Raw genomic sequence first — 19162 nt, 5'->3', positions numbered from 1 at the left:
AACAACTAGGAAAATATCAAAAAGCAGAATGACCACAATTCAGAAACAAACTGGATGTGGGAGGTGGGAAGTGGGAAGGGGAAAACATGAGGGTGACTCCAAGATTTCTAGTTCAGTTGGCTGGGTAGATGTTGATGCCATCAACTAAGGGAAGTAGGACAGGTGTCATGGGGAACGAGGCATTGGGTGAGGAGACTGCAAGTTTGGTTTTAGACCATTGAGGTTAAGGTGCCTCATAAAACCATTCAGAGTAACTATTCAGTTGGCAGCTGGGAATATGGATATTAAGTTTAGGAGAAAGGAACCGAGCGTGAAGATCTGAGATCACCTGAGTATAGGTGATAGGTGATACCATAGCAGGATATGAGATTTAAAAAAAAAAAAAAAAAAAGGCAAAAAGAAGAAGAGACCTGGTGACTGTATTTGGGAAGAGAAAGCATCCTTTAAGAGGTTGGTGGAGAGGGGCGCCTGGGTGGCTCAGTCAGTTAAGCATCTGCCTTTGGCTCAGGTCATGATCCCAGGGTCCTGGGATCGAGCCCCATATTGGGCTCCCTGCTCCCTCCTTCTCTCTCTCCCTCTGCTATTCCCCCTGCTTGTTCTCTCTGTCTCTTTCTGTCAAATAGATAAATAAAATCTTAAAAAAAAAAAAAAAAGAGTTTGGTGGAGAAAAAGGAACCAAGGAGACTTAGGGGACAGTCAAAGAAGAAGAGAACCAGAGGAGTTAGTACCAGGTGAGCCAAGAGAGCACATTTTCAAGAAAGAGAATGGCCAACAAATTCAGATGCAACAGAAGGCTTGTGATAGAAGGACCAGTGAGGGGATCCCCAAGGAGATCCAAAATGTTCCCATGGTGACTCTTCCTGTTGGGCATTTTTCTCATTTAGAGATTAAATTTCTCCTGCTACCCTCAGATAAATAAGATTCATCGATCTAGAGACCAAAATTCTATGGTCTGCAGTTGACAGCCTGTGTTGTCTCTGTGACCAGGTAAATAAATCCCTGGTAAAGGGAATGTTAATCCAAATCATGTTAATAATACCACAACTCCAACTACGTGGGCTAATCATCAGGGTGTCCACTCACTGGCTAATGAACTCCTGTCTTGGGTAATTAAAAAAACAATATGGAGTCATCGTTTTGAGTATTAATCACAGCCACGAATAGATTTGCTTCAGTCATTAATTGAAATAAACAAGGCATTGCAAGGGAGCCAGCAGTGAATTCTTGGTGAAAGGTGGTAATTTCCTCTCTGAATCTCAACCTATGTTTTTATTTACTTTCCTTTTGCTCTTTCAGATCCACTCTCACCTCAATATGACATCGATTCTCCCCACCCCCCAAAACTGTTTTCTCCACATCATGACCAAACACTTCCTGATGAAATCCAATGATCTGTCCAGCACCTTCATCTGCTGCTTCTTACCTGGTTGGTCACCAGCCACTTTTACCCTCTCTTGGAAGGCTCTCATCCTTTGGTTTCTCTGCTATCAGGTTCTCCTGGTTCTTCTATTTCTCTATGTATTTCTTCTTATTTCCTTGAATGGCTGGATTTCCTCCTTCTGCCCCTAAACCGTAGTTGTCTCCTAAAATCCAGTCTTCATTCTTCTGGCCTTCTACTACACTCATCCCTGTCTCCTCCAATTCTCTGTCCTCCTTCTGCTTTCTAGCTGGTCATATAGTTTATATTTCCTGTGATTGTCATCAATACATGGAACATCAGCATATGTAGTTATATACAAAATATTACCTACAATGTATTGGTAAGAGTGCTGCCTGTTTAAGACAGTGGCCAGTTCAGTCATCTTTTTTTTTTTTTTAAAGATTTTATTTATTTCTTTGAGAGAGAGTGAGAGAGAGCATGAGCTGGGGGAGAGGCAGATGGAGAGGGAGAAGCAGGCTCCCCACTAAGCAAGGAACCCTATGTGGGGCTTGATCCCAAGGACCCTGAGATCATGACCTGAGCCGAAGGCAGACACTTAACTGACTGAGCCACCCAGGCGCCCCTAAGGTCATCTTTTTATATTAAAGTCAAAGATGATATTCTGACTTATGATATAAACAAAGCATTTTGAGACAGAATATCCTCTCATCTGAGGATGAGATTGGGCAGAGTTTAATTCAAACTGGGGACTAGACTAGTTCAATTAAGAAAACACTGACTCAGAGGGAAAATTATATTAAAATTAAATAACTTTATGTGCAGCATAACAAAAGATGTCATACAAGTTTGCTGTCATGAATTATTGTTTCCTGGACAGTGTGTTTCAAAGGCTCTCTATTGCCTGTCATATAAAAACCAAACTAAGAATCTGGGCTTCAGTTTCTTCAATTATGAAATGGCCATGCTGGTCTTGAAGAGTGGTTTTCAAAATTTTGAGCAGCCCAAAACATAAACCAGATTAAAGTAGAGCCATCAGATGAAAGCATTCACAAGAACCAGATCCTACCAACTCCCACCATGTCCCTTCCCCCTGCCCAGCAGCCTCCACAGATAAATCACTGACGTGGAAGATCTCCAAGTTTCTTCCTTGCTGCTTGGATTCTCTCCTGAACTTAGACTTCAATGTCCTCGATTAAATGGTCTTGCCTTCCTTTACCAAACTCGGTTTTCTCCATTCCCTCTCAGGGTTCAGGATACAGACCCAAATGCCCATGGACAAGGTGGAAATTGAGGCAATCCAGAAGTCCATCCCTCATCTAAAGGGCTTACCAGTCCAGAGTTGCCAGATCTTTCCATTTGTCCAAAGAATCTAGAAATCTGACTCTTCCTTTTAAAATCTAGAGATTTTTAAAATGTTGGTAGCTATGATGGTTAATTTATGTGTCAACTTGCTAGGTTATGGTGCCCCATTGTTTAGTCAAACAGTAGTCTAGGTTTTGCCGTTAAGCTATTTTGTACATGTGGTTAACATCCACAATCAGTTGATTTGAAGCAAAGGAGATTACCTTCTATAATATGGGAGGGCCTCACTCAATCACTCGAAGGCCTTAACAGCAAAAACACTGAGATTTTCTGGAGAAGAGTGAGAGATCCTATCTCAAAAATGTAAATAGAAATCCTATTTGAATTTCCAGTCAGCCAGCCAGCTCCAGAGATTTCAGACTTCACACACACACACACACACACACACACACACACTTGGGTCTGTTTCTCTGAAGAACCCTGACAGATAAAGTAGCTAACTCAACTTTTGTGAATCTCTGTAGGCCAAACAAAAGATATGCACGAACCCAGACTGTACTGACAAATCACCAGTATGTGGCCTCAGTGCCATGCCATCCAGCCCATCTTCTTGGGAGCCCCTATTTTTATGCACACCTGGTCATGGTTACCACTGAGCCCTTTCCCCACCAGGAAAGACTTCCCCATTTTACATTCCCAGTCAAATCCAATGCTACCCAAAGGCACTACGCTCAAGGCTCTTCTCTTTCAGGAAGATTCTATAATAATTTGATGCCATGATGATCTCTATGCATTACTTTTAATTCCATCTACATTTAATGTTCATAGATAGAATGTGCTATGTGATGCCATCTTTGCGACTTTTTAAATTGCTCTCAAAACATTATTCACCTTGTGTCTCAAGGACTAATAAAGGTCTCACCTTTAGTGATTGATTGTTTCCCATCATTCAACAACTTGTACCAAAATCAAATTGCTCTAGAAATTAGAAAACATGATGAGCTCCAGTCTCAGCTCCATCACAAGTTAAGGGCATTATCTTGGAAAGGTCTCCAGGCATCTCTGTGAAGCAGGATAAAGCTAATTAATGGCTAAAATTTACCCACTGCTCACCATAATCCAGTACTATGAGCTTTAAGTGCTTTGATCCATTTAATCCTTAAAATTATATGAGGTAGGTACTATTGTATAGAATAAACTAAGACCCAGAAATATAAAGCAATTTGCCCAAGGCTAGCTTGCAAGCAATGGAACCAGCATTTGGACCCAAGCAGCCTGGTTCCTTAGCCCACATTCCTAACCACTACACTAAGGAGACTCAAAATACATATTGCATAATTCCCAGCAGCTCTAAAATTCTATGATTTTACTTCTAAGATCATCTTCACTCAGCATGCTCTTTATTATAAGACACAATAAGGACTCACTAAATGTTTGTTAAAATGAGTCAACTACTTTTCAGTTAATTTCAGTTTTATTACCATGATGGCGGGTCAGGTTGTATGAGTGTAGGGGACTAGGTTCAATTGAGCTCATAAGTCACCAATAATAGGTTCTGATCATAAGGACTGATTTGGCCATCAAATGCCCTATCTACACTTCATCCTATTCTTAAGACTTATAAGCCCCATGAGGTTAGATTATACTGAACATCATTTGTTTCCTGCAAAGCAAGATGAACAGATATCTCCAGAATTAGTTTGTAAGGCAAGCCCTTACCCAAAGAAAATGAAAACACTAATTCAAAAAGATGTATGCACTTCTATGTTCACTGCAGAATTATTTACAATAGTCGAGATATGGAAATAAGCCAAGTCTCCATGGATAGATAAATGGATAAAGAAGATGTGGTATACTGGAATATTACTCAGCCATAAAAAAAGGATGAGATCTTGCCATTTGCAACAACATGGATGGATCTAGAGGGTATAATGCTAAGGGAAATAAGTCAGGCAAAGGCAAATATAATATGATATCACCTATGTATGGAATTTAAGAAACAAAGTAAACAACAAACAAAGAAAAAGGAAGAAAAAAAACCAGACTCTTAAATATGGAGAACAAACTGGTAGTTGCCAGAGGGGAGGTGGGTAAGGGAATGGGTGATAGATAAGGGAAATTAAGAGTACACTTATCATGCTGAGCACTGAGTAATGTACAGAATTATTGAATCATTATACTGTATACCTGAAACTAATATAACACTGCATGTTAATAATAGTTAATAATACTTCAATTTTTTAAAATAAATAAATTTTTTTTAAATCTTCAATCAGTGGCACACCTGGGTGGCTCAGTCAGTTGGGCATCTGACTCTCGATTTCAGCTCAGGTCATAATCTCAGGGTCATGAGGTCAAGTCCTGCATCGGGCTCTGTGCTCAGCCTGGAATCTGCTTGAGATTCTCTCTCTCTCTCCCTCTGCCCCCACCACTCACACTCTCTAAATAAAGAAACAAACAAACAAATAAAATCTTTAAAAAAATAAATAAATAGGAGCACCTGGGTGGCTCAGTTGGTGAAGCATCTACCTTCGGCTCAGGTCATGATCTCAGGGTCCTGGGATCGAGTCCCACATCAGGCTCCCTGCTCAGCGGGGCATCTGCTTCTCCCTCTGCCCCTCCCCCTGCTCATGCTCTCTCACTCTCTCACTCTCAAATAAATAAAAATCTGTTAAATAAATATATAAATAAAAATCTGCAATCAGCCAAAAAAAAAAAAAAAAAAGTACATCACATGCTATGACTGATCATAGAGTTGAGGTCAAAATAGGCAGTTCCAGCTGGTGGCACAACCACAGAATAAGAGTTAACTATTTGCCAACAGGGCCAGAAACAATGACCTTAAACAATGGGAGTTAAGCTGGTTAGAGCAGATGCTGTCAATAATCCACTCGTGTCCCCTTGGCCCAACACCACCTGCCCCAACCAGGTCTTCAGGAAATGGTTCCCACAATACCAACAGCTTCCAGCCTCAAGCACCTGTGTCTCTCTGCCGAAGGACATGCTCGGGCCAAGCCTAACAAGGACCAGAAGTGTGGAAGGATTTACGTGGCCAGGAGCAGCCCCCGACCAATGAAGGATAAGTAATCAACTTTCTCACCCATCAGTAGGATGTTCCTGGGGCTGCTACACAATTTTTTTTTTTTTTTTTTTTGGAGCATCCCAAAGGGATTGAGCCCCTGTGCCCACAGTGGTCATCAAAGTAGCCTTTGTTGATCTTCCCCCACTCTCTATCGCTCCATCTAATTCTATCACTATGCTTCCCGGGATCATTTCCCAAATAAACTCCTGGCACCCAAATCCTTGTCTGTTTGGAGGCTGTTGTTTTGGAGGAACATAAACTAAGACACCAAACCTTCCATTCCCAGTTTGTTCACTCCTACATCTCAGTTTCTAAAGCTGCGATTTTCAAATCAACATGGCAGCATACTTCCCAGAGCAGCCATGTAATAGTCAGTGCTTTGAGTCTGCCATTTGGGAAAACCACAAAACTGTGCATGACGATGCTTTGTAAGACCGTGTAAGTATACATGTATACACGTGCACACAGAGAAGCAGCAAAATAATGTGGGTCAACATTTCCCAAAACATATTCCAGGGAACGGTATTTTAATAAATTTTGCTAGAAAAATCATCTTAATGTCAAATTAAATTTTTTAATGTCAAATTAAAGGATAGAGAGGTATATTGTACATACCATGATTCTGTTGTGCAACACAAAAATGTGTCTATTTGCTATAACTGAATCCTCTTGTCCTTGAGCTTCTACTCTCACCAACAGGGAAAAATCAAACTTGCCAATTAAAAGTCTGTCAGTCTTGTCAATTCTAGAAAGTCACTTTTGGGGGCGCCTGGGTGGCACAGTAGGTTAAGCAGCCAACTCCTGGTTTTGGCTCAGGTCGTGATCTCAGGGTTGTGAGATCGAGCCCCATGTTGGGATCCCCGCTCAGCACAGAGTCTGCTTGAGATTCTCTCTACTTCTGCGCCTCCCCTCCACGCTCTCTCTCTCTCTCTTTAAAGAAAACAAAAGAAAAGAAAAAAGTCTCTTTGGGGTAAATATTTAGTTAACTCAAAGTTCAAACTTTCTATCAGAAGTTTCTCTCCCTCCAAGGATCTCACCATCTCACATCCTAAGGTGGTTTAGGGGCTCAGAGGCACGTGCACAAACCTCATGGCCAGGAAAGGATGGAGAAAGCACACTGCCCTCTGGAGGGTCCCCTATGGCCTTGGCCGAGCTGGACCCAGCTGCCCACCAGAATTAACTGGAGAGATTATTAAAAATGCAGATTCCCAAGTCCTCTCTCTGGATGTTTTGATTCAGGGAGAATGGAGTGAAACCAAGAAGCTATGTTTTTGATAAGTTTCCCAGAGGGTTCTGACATAGCCAGAGCAAAGCCTGGCATTTGGGAAATGCTAGGGTAGCCTGTCCCATTGCCCACCAAGTTTTGAGCTTCCTGCCATATTGTAAAATAGGAAAGACTTACAACCTGTTGTCTCACACTGATGTGTATGATTTAGCACCGTCATCATCTTTATTCATCATGAGGCATGTTGGGGCAGAGGATATAAGCTTTCCATGTGCATGTTGGCACTGGTGGTAAACATACTGATACTGTAATTTAAATATGGTAATCATAGCATTTTAAAAGCAGAACTGAGGAAATGAAAGGAGAAAAAGATCCTCTGGTATGAATTCCAGTTATTTCAATACCATTAAGAAGGAATAAGTTCTGGGTTGTCTAAGTGGCTCAGTCAGTTAAATGTCTTTGCTCTTGCTTTTGGTTCCGGTCATGATCTCAGGGACCAGGGATAGAGCCCGGGCTCTGTGCTCAGCTGGGAGTCTGCTTGGCAATTTCTCTCTCCCTCTGCCCCCTCCCCACTGCTCACATGCAGGCTTACATGCATGTGCACACACTCACTCTCTCTCTCTCTCTCCCTAAGATAAATTTTTAAATCTTTTTTAAAAAAGTCATCAGTTCTAAGAAAAGCCACACAAAATCCCTGAGGGGAAAGAGAGACAGTTTTATGAACAAAGACCAAAAAAATTATGTATAATTTACTTAATAAAATCTACATCTAAAACTGAAAATTACATCCTCATTTAAAAACTGCTGGAGAAAGAAGTTAGATGTTATTTTTCTATAATTGTGTACTTTAAAAACATTAGATAAAGTGCTGTTTCTGTGGTATTCTTTATGATAAAGAAGTTTATAGCATCACTTTTGAAGTATTTTTAAGTTGGATATTGTTATCTTAATGAATACATAGGATTGGTTTATACCACCTAAAGTTGATATCAACAAAATCTTTCACCCAAAACAGCTTTGCATTTCAAATTCCCTAGAGTGAAATTTAACCTTCCAAAATCTGATCCAGAATATTATGTCAGCCGGCTTTTTCAAGGAGAATCTTTCCCTGACATAGCAGTCAAAACATGCTAGGTTGGATTTTGGTTATAAACAACTGCAAGATTTCAGTAGGTTCACCCACCAAAGTGCATTTCCTTCCCATATGAGCACTCATCGTGAGTGAACTAGGTAGCTCTGCTGGTCCGAGCCTTTGAAGGGCCGTGTTGACAAGGCTGCATCTCAACACGTACTCATGTGCTTCCAAGTTTTCCACAGCAGAGGGGAGGAAACATGACAGCCTGTGACACAATTCTGCTCACCTTTCATTGGTCAAAGCAAATCACTGATCATCTTAACTTCAAAGAGGGTGGGAGAATATTGTCTGACCACCCGCCTTCTAGGAGAACTGGAGAATTTGTCACTAGCCCTACTGACTATCACCACGGCTTTGCTTCTTACTCCTCTGGACATTGGCACCAGATAACAATCCACACTATCTATCCCTCTGTTTTGGACTCATATTATCAATCCAACGAATTTACATTATCAATACAACGACAACAAAATATTTCATCCTTTTAGACCCATCATATTAAAAGCAAAATCTCCTTTTTTCTTAAAACCAGCATCCCTAGTATATCACAATTGGGTAGAGCCACAGTATGTAGGTACATTTTAAAAAAAGAGAAGTTGGTAGCCCCGCTGTGGCAGAGATGACTAGTTGTTCACCAAAGATGATGACCTTCCCCATCACTATCACTGGGTGGTCACTGGTGAGTTGCAACAGAGGCTATATTTCTCAGACCCCTGCAATAGGCGTAGTTACATGACTCAGTTCTGGTCAATGAAATGTAGATGGAAGTGTCATTTCCCACTTTCAGGCCCAGCCCATAAAAATCTCCTGCGCCATATGCCATTCTCAACGTCTGGCTGGATGCTGATGCCTGCGGCAATCTAGAAAGCCACATGCTGAAGATGGTAGAGCCTCCGTCATCCTGGTCTCCAAAGGACCACGTGACCCAGACCTTCCATCAATCCCCTACCCTGCTGATGATACATATAAACATTTTACTATAAATCGTTTTATTTTTTAAGTTTATAAAAACAAACTTGGATTATGATAGATAAACTTTAAGATGGGGTAGTATAATAATTGACAAAATACTCTAAAAGTGTGATTTAAGAAATGTTTTGGTTGGCCTCGACAAGGACAAGATCAACTAATGTAATTCCTTAGCTATTTAGGAATCTCTCTCCATTCTCTGATGCATATTCTCTGGATAACTGCACCGCCTGATTAGAAGAGAACTTTCCCGCAAATGCAGGAAGAACTGCACTATTCTCCACGGTCCGGAGAAGGCTACAGAGGGGACAGCCAGTTTTATAAAGGTTTTATAAAAGCCTTTACTTATCTCTGATCTCCACATGGAGAGGAGATATAATCACAACATCAGTGATGGTCTAACGCTGATGGGCCACATTCTAAGTGTCTCATGACACAAATAATTCATAACACGTGAACTTAGATACATGATACTACTTAAATTTTATCATGCTCCTCAAAGCCCTATCAACGCTACTATGTTGCTGCAAACAGAATGCTCTGTTTCTTTTCCCCCGGGGGGCACACAGAGAGGCTGTGTTCCCCAGCCACCCTTGCGGGTTAGGTGGGTCACGTGACAGAAATCTGACCAATGAAGTGATGGCACAAGAGATGTGCGCCCTTCTCAGACCCATTGGAGGCCTCAAGGCCTCCCAAGGGGAGAGCAGAACCTCTAGCTGGCAGGAGCTGGTTCCTGAATGAATGCTTAGAACAGCACGGTCCCCACCCAACCAGCTCGGGACTATGACGAGAGAAAGCAATAAACCACGGAGATCTCGTTATGCAGTTAGCACAGTTAGCAGACCCTCATGAATACATTAGGACTGTTGCCTTTGCCCCAGAGAACCACGTGCAAGGTTAAAACTAAAGGGGATGGTATGTAAAGTATACCTCAATAAAGCTGTTAATTTTAAAAAGAAAGTCCAGGGGTCCCTAGTGATGTATTCCAATCCCGCCTCTACTCCCACCCCCACCCCGTTGAGTTTGGCTCTTCCTACTTGTTTAACAACTCCTACAGAATGCTTCTTGCTGCGGCTGTCAGGAATACCCAGACTGGGCCACAGCCCACCCTCTCTTGGCCTCTTCTTGCATTCTAGGGTACTTAAGGAAATTTCAGTCTTCTGAACTTTGCCTGCCTATACTATGCCCTCTGCTAGAATGCTCTTCCCCCCTCACCTGTGCCTGCCCAACTCCACCTGTGCTCCCTGCCACCCCTACTGAGGCCTTCCCTCTGGAAGGCTCAGATGGGAAAGACAGCTCTGAACTCCCACAGCCCTTTCTCTGGACAGCTCTGAGGGTTCACCTATGCCCCCCGCCCCCACCTCATCTATGTGTGATGACAATAGGTAGACATCTCTGCCCTGCTAAGGGGCAAGCTCCTTGCAGACAGGGACACCATCTGCCAGCACACGTATGATATTCAATAATAAACGTTAAACGAATGCATGCTTCGTGAGAAGCAGACATGATGGTCCAGCACCGGCCCCCACCCGGAACACCCAGATTTACAAGGCAAGGCAGAGAAGGCAGAGAGAAAAAGAAGAAAAACCCTCTTAATTAAGGACGTACGAAAAGTTGCTTAAATTGCAGACATTTTTAAAATAAAAATGCCTTTAGGTAAACACTATTTTTGATCTATATTGATGTATAACACACACACAGAAAAGTGACCATCGAGGGTACAGCTTGATGAATATTCAACAAAGTGGTCACCCCATGCAGCCCGCACGTCATCAAGAAACAGAGTGTTCTCAGCAATCCAGAAGCCCCTCCCCCCTGTCAGTAAATACTATTTTAAAAGAAAAGGAAGGAAGGGGAGGGGGGCAGGCATCCACTTAAAAAGAAAATTAGAAACACTGCGACAGGCAGGGGGCGGGGGCAACTCACGCCCTCGCGGACACACGCCCATGGGGCTTTTCCGGGCCCCGCGGAAAATTCTCACGGGATTAAACAGACCCACCAAATGCGTAATCGCAGAGCCAGCGGGCCGAGCTTTGTAAGCGAAGAGGATTTCTCCTGGGCACCCAGACGGAGCGAGGCCGCGGGGTCCGCTCAGCCCGGGCGCCCAGCGGGGAACCGAGCGCGGAGGGGCCCCCGGGAGGCGGGCAGGTGGCGCCGAGGCCCAGGTCCCGTCCCTCGCCCAGGAGGGCGCTGGGTGCAGGGCGGTGGCCTCGCTGTGTCCCCAGCCGGGGAGGGCTTGGCTCAGGGTCAGCGCTCCGACCCCACTACACACACACACACACACACACACACACACACACACACACACGCTGCACTCCTGCGCTCTTTTTCTGAACCTGGAGGGGCAGGGCATCCTTTGGGCTTCCTTCCAATGGGATGTGCCTCCGCCAGACTCCAGGCAGAGAATCCTGGGCTTTGGAAGGAACAAAGTCCCATATAAAGGCCTGAGAAGCAGCTTCTGTTATAACGTCACTCCAGGCCTGGACCAGTGCTCTGAGAACAGGCTCTATTCAAGCCTGTCTACCAAGTCTCTACTATGCGCTGGAACGGGGAAATCAGGAACCGTCTTTGGCTTGGTTGCAGTTTTGTCTCTGTCGGGATCTTGGTATGAGATAGAGACAGGCATGTGATGAGAGAGTAGATAGGTGTGTAGGTAGTTAGATAAAAATTCTAGACTATCTGCAGGAAATTCTGAAGGCAAGGTCCCAGAGCTGGGGCTGGGCATCCATGATATGGGAGGATTTCTTATTTATGGGTGGTACAGGTAGTTTGGGGTCTTATATTTCAGTTCCTTATATTAAGGGAACAACAAAGAGAACTAATAAATTGGATCAGGCAGAAGGGCTATAAAGGGGATATTTCTAAAGCATTATAGTTCCTTATAATCTTAAACTTTATTCTTCCCACCTTCCACAGTCTGCACACCATTTTCCTCCCGTGTTTCCTGTTCTGAAGTTTCCAGAGGAGGCAAACTGCAGGGCTTTGGGTTACATGGTTAGATGGGAGGAAGGGGGTGCCTGAGTTTTGGTTGATCTGGGAGATTTCAGGAGGATCACCCAATATTCCTGTTGCTTCCTGTAAGTGCAAGGGAATCCACTGATTTTCTTTTTTTTTTTTTAAGATTTTATTTATTTATTTGTCAGAGAGAGAGAGCACAAGCAGGGGGAGCGGCAGGCAGAGAAGCAGACTCCCCACTGAGCAAGAAGCCCCACACGGGACTCGATTCCAGAACCCTGGGATCATGACTGAGCCGGAGGCAGACGCTTAGCGACTGAGCCACCCAGGCGCCCCTCCACTGATTTTCAAAACAGATATTCTATACAAACTATCCATTCCACAAATATTTATCAAGGCCCTTGCTTTGCATGGGCCAAGCACTGTGTTAGGCCCTGGGGAATCCGGTGATGAGCAGAGCAGTCACTGTCCCCGAGAAGTCCCAGTCTGATGGAGGAGACAGCCCAGTAAAAGAGCTATCCTCCCCTGGAAGAAGCACTAGGACAACTGTACTTCCCAGCTGTGGGACCCAGGGCAAGTTACCTAACTTCTCTGTGCATTGTTTTCATTATCTGCGAATGAGGATAATAGGAGTGCCCCTCCTTGGCAAGTTATGAGGATTAAATAAAGTAATGTATTTAAAGTGCTTGGAACAATATAAGTCACGTAGAAAGTGCAATGGGAGAGTTTGTTCTTGTGGGTGGTGATATTATTGTTATTCTTGGAATGGTTACTGATGGAGACAAAACTTCCCTCACCCCGTGCTTTCCCAAACCAGAAGGCCTTCCCCAAGGAGGTCAGGCAAATGGAGTATTGAAGAAGAGGAGTCGGTGAAATGGCTGAGGGGCCCAGGGAATGGGGGAAGGAGAAAGGAGAGAAGACTAAGGGGAGAAGATGGAGCAGAGAGAGGAGCCTGAGGAGGCACAGAGGTGAGGACAGCACGGAGAGTGTGAGAGCAGAAAGCGGTTTCATTCAAACTCACAGAGGTGATTTAGAAGATAAGGCATCAACTTAAGGTTAGACCATAAGGGACAAATCACAAAGGGTCTGATGCATCATGCTAAGGAACTGGAATTTTACAAAACCAATTTACAGAAAAATCCGTTCTAGAAATGTGTGAAATGCTTACTCAGCTGTATCAGCAAAAGTGCCCTCCATGACTGATTACTGATAATCAGAATGGAAAATGCATGGGAGGGCCCACAGGTACCTGGCTCTGCCTATAGACCCTTGGGTTTGTGTTGGCTGTGATGATTTCCTGTAGCTTCTTTTCTCTAACCCTGGAGTGGCTCCCCTCTACCCACACGGCATGGTGGTAATAGCCTACCACCCTAATGGCATTCGAGGCTCTGACAAACTCTTCTGCCGTCCTTCCCAGCACCCTTTTGTCCTTACTATCAGAGCCCTGACATTTTGTTCTGGTGTCCACACTTCTCTGCCATCCAGGAACTCAGCAGAGAAAATCCTGATTAGTTGAAACCACTCATGTACTTCTACCCCCTTTCCCAATGATGGGCTGAGGGATAGGTGCGCACTTGCCACAATTCTGGCCAGAGACAAGAGGGAACCCAGGTAGCTTCTGGGAAAGTTCTCTCTCTGAAAAAGCAATGCAGAAGCAGGCATACCTCTTCTTCTTCTGTATGTGGTGTTGGCTGAGTGACACCTGGAATTGTATGTCCTCTAGAACATCCAACACAATGTCTTGCATAGTATAGTTCAATAAGTTTATGTTCCATTGAAACATGAAGATTTAGAACAACTTCCTATGAGATAATTAGGGTGGTTGTTATCCCTTTGGTAGATTGGGAAGCTGAGAGAGATGAATGAGCAAATATTAGGTCCAGAGAATAAGCAGAAATAAACCTAGGTCTCAGGATTGCTAGTGTTTCTACAATACCGGGATGCTTCTCTTTCATCTATGGGCCAAAAAATTTCACAAAGATTGGGATTTGTGCCCAGACAACAAAGCAAGGTATCAAAGTAAAGTAAATTGCTGGATTAAAATGACTTTTGCATTTTTGTTCACATTGGATAAGCCATTGGAGGCTAAACTAAAACATATGAAAAGAGGGGTTCTAGTGCTTTTTCAAGTCAAAGATATACCCAGATGTCTCCATCAGATAGCTGCCCCAACCAGGAACAACAACCAATAACAGAGCTTGCCAATGAGTGTGGCCCGAAAGCACTGGGGCCCTTGGGGAGGCAGGCACTGTCTCATGGTTTGAGGAGCCTCTTCACTTGACCTTGGTGGCACAATCAGTTTGAGCTGCTATCACCAAGTACTATAGGCTGGACAGCTTATAAACAACCAACATGTATTTCTCAATCTTGCGAAGGCTAGACATCCAAGATCAGGGTACCCGATGGTCAGGTTCTAGTTAGGGCCCTCTTCCAGGCTGCCATAGTCTCGTGTGTCCTCATACAGCAGAAAGGGGGCCAGAGAGCTCTGTGGGGTTCCTTTTACAAAGGCACAAATCCCCAAAGGCCCCCACCTAATACTACTACATTGGGGGTAAGATTTCCATATCTGAATCGGCTGGGGGACACAAAGAGTCAGTCCATGTACCCAGTGCGCCATACAAATGTTACTATTCACGGGTGCCAGGACATGAAATACGTTTGGGAAGCACATGCCAGTCTTCCCATGTCTTTCCCCAAATCTCCGTATCTCCCACTGCTGTCTTTCATAAACCCTCCATTTCAGCAAACTGATCTGCTCACTGTCCCCCAAATACTTTGAGGCTTGGAAACCTTCCCCTCTGATTCCTCCTCCTACCTTAAATCCTAGGCCTCCCTCTGCATATGAAATTTTTTTTTAAATTCCACCCAAAGTGATCTCCTCCCTCAAACTGTTGTATTTTTGTAAAAAACATTATATAATGTAATCTGACTTATATGTACTATCATATTGTACATCTTAGCTTTGCTTCTGCACATCTCATCTCTCCAACTAGACCATAAATAATCTCTCTGAAGGCTATCACAATGAGCTTTCCTCATAGCAAATGATTCATTTTTAATCTGTTTATTGACCACTGACAGATCTTACTGGGTTATTTTCTCATCTGTCCTACCTTGTCATTCCTGCAATGGTTGGAAGTGATATAGAAGGTCATGTATGTCTACTGATAATAAAACATGGTGCTAGATGCATGGAGATCCACAGAAGGGAGGGTGGAGAAGAAAAGAGAAACATATCAATAAAGCAGGTAAATGATGAAGCCTAGAGGTCTTCTAACTGAGGATGAAAGAGGCCCTAACTAGTAAAGGCTTCTTCTACAAGGAAGAAGTATCCACAGAAAGGAAGGAGACATTGACCATTACTTCTGCCTTGGAACGCTTATGACATATAGTCAAATTTTCGCGGCTATATTAGGATTTGGGGAAGGCCAGGGTAGTTTTAATCTCAAACCACCAATAAAGCCTGAACTGTTTGCAAGTTTAGTCATAGAACAGACAATATTTGCATAATTGGACTTAGCTGAGTAGTTCCTTCAGCAGCAAGGAGAGCCAAGAGCCAGCGTCTAGCACTTCAGAATAACTAATGCGTATGTATGGGCAGTGCAGGGTGGGGGGGTGATCAGGTTGGGATGTGGCCCCCTGAGTGTGTCTGAGCCAGGGCTAGGAAGGGATCTGTTGAATGGTTTGGGAACAGAGCTGGCCAAGCTCATGGCCCCTCTATGGTCAGCTCATCTGCCCCCATTAGCCTCCCTTCAACACGCTGGGGGAAGCACAGCTTGGCCAACTCCTCCAGATGGTTCCTTGGCCCCTCATTCAGAATCAACCAGGAGGGCCAGCTCTGAGGCTTCTAAGTCTGCCAGCCTCCTAAGGGAGTATTCCTAAATAGGAGTATACTTTGGGAAGCTGATGAGGCCCCTCTAAATATTTGGGAGGCAGTCTTCGAATCCAATGGTTCGCCTGCTGCTGTCAAGGATTATAGGTCCCATTTGACTGTTTGTCAAAACTATTTGCAGAAAGTTAAGACCCAAGGGCTCTATGGGAAAGGAGATCGATCAGATCAACAAAAATTTATCTTGATGTCAGAGTAATTCAGAGAACCTATCAATTATATACCTCCAAGAAAGCTGTGAGGCCAGCACCATGCTAACCTGTTCTTCCTTGGGCTCAGCTGGGGTCCAGGAGGGCCCAGATTGGGGGTGAACTCTAGTACAGGAAACCCTGGGCTGGAGGGGAGGGGACACTGGTTGAGGATCTGAGTGGGCTTGGGGGTTCCAGAAGGAATTGAGGTCACCTGGAAAATACAGAACTACTCTAAAAATTATTTAGGATGGCTTTTCTATAGATTCTCTACTCCCATGGGACTCCAGCCATCTCTCAGTGACAGTCTATCTGATGGTAAGACAGTGCTCAGCTCCCCAATTCTCCCATGACACCAAGGAACCTTCTATTTTTTCTGCAGCCAATCATTGCTCACAGTAAGTCTCCCCCTACAATACACATGGACATACCAGTGATATTTTGGACCCTCAATGCTCTGAAAATATAGAGAAATGTCTCAGCAAGGTAAAGAAGCAAGGTCCCAGACCTTGTCTTTGAAAATATTCAGCGTGGTAACTCAGGTCCCTGGATCACTAGGTTTCTCTCCCCCCATCCCTCAGTTACAGCATATGAACAAGGGTTCATCTGAATTACCGTGGAAAAAAAATTAATTCACTGAGCTTTGCAGGACTAATGGGTTTAATTTGGCTCTTAAAAATCTTCCTACCAGGCTGTTTGTCTAATATTGTGGCTGTTAGGCCTTTTCTTCTCAGAACTATCTAGAAAGAACTATTTCTGTCTCGTGTGTTTATGTCTTATGAGTGTGTATTTTAATTTGTTTCAGCCTCTCCCCTTCTAAAAAATTCATTCAAAGAGGAGAATATATGTATGGTAAACATTGTTCACTCTCGTGCTTCACTCTGGGCTATAACAGGAAATGCATTTCTGACACTTTTAAAATGAGCAATCACACGTATAATCAACTTGGTTAAAACTTCCTTCCTGGTAACTGCAACACTTCCTCTGCATCTGGATATGCAGGGAGACCCAGAAAAGCGGAAGAGTTTAGAGGCACACTGGGTAGATTCGAATTTGTTTTGTTTTCGAAAATTAAACAAATGATCCTTCAGCATCATCACCTCCGCTGCTTTATCAGGTATTACTTCCTTCTATTTTTTGCCCTTTTGTTGGGTCTGACTCGGACTAGCGACACTTCCGTCTCAGCTAGAATATTTTTATCTGGAACGGCTGTCGGTTCTTGAGATGATACCACCACTGAATGTCCCCTTGTCATTGTCTAGTCCGACCTAGACGGGTGGATATCCGCAAGGCTCTGGCAAAACCTTTTGCAGGTGCATCTGTCCTTTTTTGTTGTTTTGTTTTTGTTTGGGAGGAAGGGGGAGGGCAAGGGGCTTGTGCCAGCCGGGCTTCACGCTCTTACAAGTGCATGCTTAGTGCCTACCGTGCCTAATGGTGTTTCTGACGCCTTCTCTTAAGAGAAGAGAGCTTCGTAGCCTCAGCCATGAAGGAGAGCAGTGAGTATTTAGCCAGCCCGTTTTCTTCTGCGTTTTGTATCTTGTGAGATTGTTTGGTATCGCAGAGGCAGAAGTGATTGCTGTGTATTTGTCTTTTGCCTCAACTTGGACCTATTTTATTTCAACTTGGTGTCAATATAAATGTATCTTACGGTTCTCTTCTTTGGCAGTTTAGCCACAGAGCAAACAGTGAATTAAAAGCTGCAAGAGGTAGTCCTTTGGGACAGTTGATTTCATGTCTCTACTAAATATAACTTCATCATATTTGAAGAGAGGGAATGTTGACTTTAAAAGTAAATTGAGGTCAAGATTTGAATAGAAGTTTGGATCTAATGAAATTTGTCTTGCTTATGTTTTAATCAAACTCTCCTTTTTGGTATATATCAAATGGTCTGCTATTTCTTAAGGAAATAAGCAGTTATGAGTCTCACTAACATTAGTCATTTAAGAGAGTAAATGATATTTTCTGAAACATTAATTTTTGTTTCGATATTTGATTCTTATTTAGAATATAACTTACAATGCCATGATACTAAGTATGAAAATCAAAACCCTCCTTTGTATTTCAATTTTAATACTTTCAGTATTTATTTTAAGTATTTCCTATTGCATTCTGTCACATTTATACTGAAATGTTTTGTGAAGGGTAGGTACTTATTAAAGATTTAGGAAAAGAGTGAACTGATGAGAATAAATTTGTGAATTCTCATTATAGAGATGAAAATATGAGGGCAAAAAAGAAGTTAAATTATCTATTGGGGTCCAAATAGCAGGTCACTGGAGTCCAGAAATCCTTCCTTCCATCTTGTGGCTTCTCCACTATGGAAGGCAGAGCAGATGGAATGAATTGGTGCAAAATTAAACATCTGAACATTCCTACCAGAAGAGCACAGCCTTGGGGGACCCTTCTAAGATACTGCTTTAATGGAGCAAACACATTTCACAATTCAAAAACTTAAATACCTGCAAATGTTCTTGTTTTGCAACTTCACCCATTCTGATGGTTTTGAATATTATCAATGAAATTACTACATTTCCTAACTAGAAAGGAAAAAAATGAAAAGAAAAAGACAGACAGGAAGTTGGCTAGGGAGTAGATACCTGATCCAGACAGCTTGAAAATCGAGAATGTGCAGCGTGGTTGGGTGAGGTGTCTGGATTCCAAGGAGAAGTGTCAGACTGAACAAAGGCGAAACAAGTCGAAGGCCTGTTTTCAAAGTGGGGGGTTTCAGCATCTCACACTGCGCCTTGTAAATTAGAATTCGGCCCTTTAAGTGGATGATTTTACTCCTCTATCCATTTCAGTATGCTTAAGAACAACAATTACCACCTGGAGCCATTGTAACATGTCAGGGACCGTGCGAGATGAGTGCTTTACATCTCTCTCTCTTTTTAATTAAATTTTCAGACGTAATGAAAGTACACAATAAATGAACTCCCATATACCTATCGCCCATACTGAACAAGGATATTACCTTATCTAATCCTCACCTCCACCCTCTGAGGTATTCCTAACCCCAACTGACAGGTGGGAAACAAA

The 19162-nt window shown here is 43.2% G+C and overlaps 1 protein-coding gene and 1 long non-coding RNA gene across 7 annotated transcripts in view; one reads left to right on the top strand and one right to left on the bottom strand.

The window, feature by feature from the left end:
- Positions 1 to 19162, bottom strand: part of LOC118546359 (uncharacterized) — a 566662-nt gene that overhangs the window by 506624 nt on the left and 40876 nt on the right. The gene's annotated exons all lie outside the window — the stretch shown is intronic.
- The window catches only part of PIK3CG (phosphatidylinositol-4,5-bisphosphate 3-kinase catalytic subunit gamma), a 34046-nt gene continuing 32016 nt past the window's right edge, over positions 17133 to 19162 (top strand). For 2 of the 4 annotated variants that reach the window (XR_013443079.1, XM_036109061.2), the window contains exon 1: positions 17133 to 17243. The gene's annotated coding sequence lies outside the window, so the exon portion shown is untranslated. Of the gene's footprint in view, positions 17244 to 17265; positions 17440 to 17514; positions 17623 to 19162 lie in introns of those variants that run through there. The other 2 variants (XM_078060024.1, XM_078060025.1) reach the window with 2 other exon arrangements.

This window comes from Halichoerus grypus, chromosome 12 (genome assembly GCF_964656455.1).
Source record: "Halichoerus grypus chromosome 12, mHalGry1.hap1.1, whole genome shotgun sequence".
Lineage (NCBI taxonomy): Eukaryota > Metazoa > Chordata > Mammalia > Carnivora > Phocidae > Halichoerus > Halichoerus grypus.
Note: the sequence above shows the minus strand (reverse complement) of the source record. Positions and strands in the feature narration are given on the sequence as shown.